Below are 5,658 nucleotides of genomic sequence, written 5' to 3' on the forward strand. Positions count from 1 at the left end.
TAATATAGTCGGTAGAGAGTGAGGAGGAAGATCGCCTTCAACCCTTCCTTGATGGACTAGGTCGGCATGACTCCGGGGCCGTAGAAGAGATCTAGGAGATCAGTGATGATTTACCGCTTAGATCCAATGATGAGCCGGTATTCATCAACAGAGAGGAGGCTATAGACAATGGAGGCAACGTTCTATGCAGTGGAAGGGCTTGGAGGTGAAGGGTGACAGCAGAGAGGAAGGTAAGTCGTGAAGGGCAATGGCAGAGAAGAAGGGTGAAGTTACGAAGGGCAGTGGTTGAGAGGAAGGTTGAAGTTGCAAAGGGTTTCGGGCAGAGAGGAACGAAGTCGCAAATTAATTCAGCTTCGGCGAGTGCGATACATTGATTAAAAAAGCATTATATTTCTAACTTTTAACAGTTTACTTTATGCAAGCTGTTAATATTAAAATAAATATATTTTATAGCACACAAAGTATGCTATTAATATTTAATTTTAACAGCACACTATGTACACTATAGAAAAGTTTATTGACAGTGTATTTTTTTTGCACATCGTCTTTTGTAAAAATATAATACTAGCTGTAGTGCACTTAATTAAGCGTGTTGTAAAAACTATTATTAACAGCGTGCTCTAATCATGCGTCGTTGATGACATGCTGGGGAAACTCACATTTGTTGTAGTGTTTGAACCTTTACCAAATATCAAAACACAAGTTTGATTAGCTAGTGCTTCTAGCACTAACAATCTTTTCCTTTTTGATTTATGGTAATGTAGTTCAAAGTTAAGTAAAAACATTCAAAATAATAAATAAGATATGTAAATAAGATGAAGCAGCATTTTTCAAGGCAAAAATAAATGTAAATGTTGCTCACTCCCCCTTAAATCTTACTCCTCAATTAAAAACTTTCTACTTTACTTTTAACACCTTTTTCTCCCCCTTTGACATATATGAAAAAAATGCTAAGTTGAGAAAAAAGTTGTTAACTTGTAAAAATATCACTTAAATTTGAAAACTTCTTTTTGAGAAATACTTAGCTTTGAAAGTACTTAAAAAACTTAAACTTTTAATCTTTTTTTAAAAAAATTAACTTTAAGCTTCCCGAAAAGTATCATTTAAACTTGAAAAAACTTTGAAAAACATTTAACTTTTGAAATCTTCTTTTCGAAAGAAATACTAAGCTTTGAAAAGAATCTCTCTTTTGAAAAGAATCTATTTTGAAAAAAAAAAATGCTTAGATAAATTCTTGGCTTTGAAAATAATTTCTTTGAAAAATACTTAGTTTTTGCAAAACTTAGGGGGCGTTTGGTACGCGCATTTTCCATTTTCATTTTCTGGAAAACGCGCGTTTTCTGGAAAATGGTGTTTGGTTTGCGTTTTCCGCGCGCGTTTTCTAAAAATTTGGCTATCGTTTTCTAGAAAAACAGAGAATGACAAAAAGTCGTTTTCTGTTTTCTAGAAAACGCGCGTTTTCCAGAAAATAAAAATGAAAACGGTGCAAACCAAACGCACCCTTAGCTTTTCTTCTTTTCTTTTTGAAAAAATAGTTAGCTTTGAAAAGACTCTAGCTATTGAAAACTACCAACTTAGAAATTAAAAAAAGAAAACTTAATTTTGAAAATAATACTTTCAAAAATATACCTTCTTTTGAAAAAGTTAACTTTTGAAATATAACTTTGTCTTGTTTTTTAAAATACTTAACTTTTAACCCCCTTTTTATCTCCATTGATTAATGCTTTAAAAAGGTGATAGTTAACTTCAAAATTAGGCAAAATGAGTATCCTTCTAGGGTCCAAGTATATAGAAAAAATATATATTTAAGGTAATCATCTACTTTCTTGATTTTTCATCTCACTCATTTAATGTTATCAAATATGTTAAGCTTATGAATTTGTATGAAATGAAGTTAAGTTATTCTTAATTTTTAATTTTATTTTAAGTTTGATTTTTTTTAAAAAATATTAAATCTAAATTTACAGAAAATAATCATGATTGAAGTTTAAAAAATATTTAAGTTTGAATTTTGAAAGATATTCCAGTTTGAATTTGAAAAATATTTAAGTTTGAATTTTAAAAAATATTCAAGTTTCAATGATTAAATTTAAATTATGAATTTTGATAAATTAATTAAGTTTTAAAAAAAGTTATGTTTGAATTTTAATTTAAGTTTTAAAAATTAATTAAGACTTTGAAAAATAATTAAGATTTTGAAAAATAATTAGAATTTTGAAAATTAATTAAGTCTTTGGAAATTAATTAAAATTTTAAAATTAATTAAGATTTGAAACTAATTAATATTTTGAAATTAATTAAGATTTTGAAATTAATTAAGGTTTTGAAATTAATTAAGGTTTTGAAATTAATTAAGGTTTGAAATTAATTAAGATTTTAAAATTAATTAATGTTTTTAAATTTAATTGAGTTTTTTAAATTAATTAAGTTTTGAAATTAATTAAGGTTTTGAAATTAATTATATCAAATTTGAATTTTGAAAAATATTTAACTTTTAATAATTAAATTTAAATTTTAAAAAATATTTAAGTTTTAATAATCAATTTTTAATTGATTTTGATTTAATTAAGTTTAATTTATGTTTGTTTAGGTTTGATTAAGTTTCATTTAGGTTTGATTTATGTTTGATTGATGTTTGATTAGATTTGATTGTGTTTGATTAAGTTTGGTTAGGTTTGATTAGATTGTTTAGGTTTGATTAGGTTTGAATGAGTGTGCTTATGTTTAATTAGGTTTGAGTTAAACTAATTCTTAATTTTAATATAAATCCATCTCATCCTTTTATAGATTTTCAAATAGAGAACTTTATGGATTTTGTGAGATTGTTAATTTCATCTTCAATTTAAATTGAATTCTAAGGATTGTTTTACAGTTAAGTTAAACTTATATATAATAGTTAATCGATTAAATATCCATTTCGATAATTGACTTCCAGCTTATGTTGAGGCATGAGACCTTCTTAGATATTAGAGTAATAATCACTTCTAGATAAAGACTTTTAAAGAAATTGAACATTTAACTTTCTTTATGAAAATTCTTGGTCTAACTAACAAGTGTCGATCAAGCCTAAGTCCTTATAACCTAAATGGGTATATCATGTTTTGGGGTTCTAACTAATTTGGCGCCTCCACTAAATTAAGAAATCCTTATTTTGAGTTTAAATTTAATTTAGATTTGTTATTTATTTTTATTGAATAGTTTCATAATTAAAATGTACTTGATTATAGCTCGGTTTGTAGAGTTTAAGTTTTACCTTTGACTTATAACCCAAGTCTAGATTTTTGTGATTTGGCTAAATTATTAATAATCTTTTCTAATTTATCAATTTTATCTTTTAAAATATTATTTTATTTTTATAATTTTCTAAAAGTTTAATTTATTATTTTTATTAAATAATTTTGAGTTATTCTTATTTAGATGTGAATCAACTTTACTGATTATATTATTATTAGCATGCATATCTAATTTTTGAAAAAAATCTAAACTAGAGCAATAATGATTAACTAAGTTATCGACATGTGTTGTAAAAATTAGATTTTTATGTATTTTAAATGTAAGATACGACAAATTTAATAATAAGTGTTATTGGAATAATAACCTTATTAGAATTTTTAGAAATTTTTCAAGAATTAAACAGAATTTGTATGACATATTTAAGGGGGTGAATCGATTAGGTCTAAAGAAATCCTATTTAGATATCCCAATTAAGCGGGGAGTTGATTGGAATAAGAACTTAGTATTTGATTGATTAATCTAAGTTTTATTAATTAAGCTATATGTATATAAGCCAAAACATAAATCGAGCCCCATCTTCTCCCGATTACTTCCTCTTCCCTAATTCCTTCGTCACCCTCCTTCGCGATCTTGCCTCACCGCCACCCACCTTCCGATTGCCAGCCAACTTCTCTTGTGTGAGTCCAGACAGCAACTCCTTCAGCTATGTCCCTCTCGCAAGCTTCCTTTCTTCCCTAGCGTCGCCCTCGCCTGATCACTGTCTCCAAATCAGGTCGACGCTGTGCGGCTCACAGCCGACCGAGCCTTCCATCCCCACCACCGATCGCCTAAGTTCATCTAGCTGTTGTCCTCTCTGACTCGTCACCCCTGCGCAAGTTGGTCTTCGGCCAAAAGGGGGCCCGAGCCTTCTCTCAATCCCACCTATGTCGTGCCCTAGATGCTTACCACCATGCTATAACCATCACTGACTGCTGCCCTTTTTCCATCTTCGATCTATTTCCGCTCGTCATGGGAGGCGCCGTCACCGGCTATTGTGGGAAATGCCATCACTCTCTCTCCCACTCACTTACGGATCCGAGCAAAGCAGCAATCATTGGCACTGGAGAGGTCGCTACTGTTGGTACCTCTTCTCCACCTCGTTGACACCATTGCTGCTCTTGATTCTAGCGAGCAATTGGTTTCCCCTCCGGTAGAGATGGGAAAGAAGAAATTGGTTTCTCCTCTGGAAGAAACAAGCTGTAAGGTAACAAATGGATGAATTTAGAATTTAAGAGTGTTGTTTCGATTGTGGTTAATGTAGATTGAGGTTTGTAAATTGGTTTAGAATGCCTGTAGTTACTGGATCAGCCATTGTAGCCTCGACCCTACTTCCAGTAACAGCTTCGCAGTAGCATCGACCATGAATTTCTGGTTGCAAGCTTCTCCGGTCATGAATCAACAATGGTGTAATCGGATTTTGATAAGTCATGAAGGTAATTTCGTATATGAACTAGACTTGATTCTAGTTGTGGAATGGTTGGGCTGTCCTAATTCTGTTTAGTTGTGATCCGTTGCTTGAGTGGATTTGGGTTTGTGATTGATTATCATGTGATCGATTGTTATTGAGATGACTATTTTTGGTTGAATGGAGGATTTATTCATTACTAGAATTGGGTGACTTTTGGATTGATGGTGCTTGAAATAAATCCTATGTGGCGGGTGAAATAGTTAGAAGTATTTAATCTAATTGATTATGAAGTTTGATTAGTTTGTGTTGAGTTGATTAATTTATACTTGGTTGATAAATTTGGATTGATTAGTGGATTGGTTGATTTAGAGAAGTACATGATCATTATTAGAATCATTAGATTGATATTGTGGTTAGTGATGATGGGTTGAGTTTATATGATTTTTTTTACAGTATTGAATGAATTGTAATTAAGGATTCATGGATGAGAGTAATTGAAGCTAATCATTAATTAAGGATAATTAATGATCGATTTGAATAGGATTTTTTCCTATGGGTTTAGATCTTTGAGTTTAGCTAGTTATTGCTTATCTAATTAGTTAAACTGTATAATATATATGATTTGCAAGACGTTGATTCGAGATAAGCGTCTCGATGTGGGATTGGTTTATCACAATCAACAGATAAAGGCGGGTACTTTCTTCTTTGTTTCTTTAGTACTTTGACTTTAGTACATGAGCTATATATTCAGATAGTTAATGTATTTACCTTGATTCCACTTGTATTTTTCCCTATACTTAATGCTTACCCACTTGATTTTTGAGATACTCGTTTCTATATCTATACAGTCTCACGTTGTTATTCATGATATTTAGCAGATACTAGATACCATGCTTACTTACTTTGATTGCTGGTTATTCATGTATCTTATTGAGTATGCGGGCTTCATGTAGCATACCTGATTTCTGTTTATATAT

At 30.4% G+C, this 5,658-nt stretch overlaps 1 long non-coding RNA gene across 1 annotated transcript; it reads left to right on the top strand.

Moving 5' to 3' along the window:
• The first annotated feature begins 3,809 nt into the window (after positions 1-3,809).
• On the top strand, positions 3,810-4,717 carry LOC122021988. The gene is made up of 2 exons (XR_006122740.1): positions 3,810-4,477; positions 4,559-4,717. It is a non-coding gene; the product is annotated as an uncharacterized LOC122021988 (long non-coding RNA).
• The last annotated feature ends 941 nt before the right edge of the window (positions 4,718-5,658 follow it).

Source organism: Zingiber officinale, chromosome 9A, assembly GCF_018446385.1.
Source record: "Zingiber officinale cultivar Zhangliang chromosome 9A, Zo_v1.1, whole genome shotgun sequence".
Taxonomy (NCBI): Eukaryota; Viridiplantae; Streptophyta; class Magnoliopsida; order Zingiberales; family Zingiberaceae; genus Zingiber; species Zingiber officinale.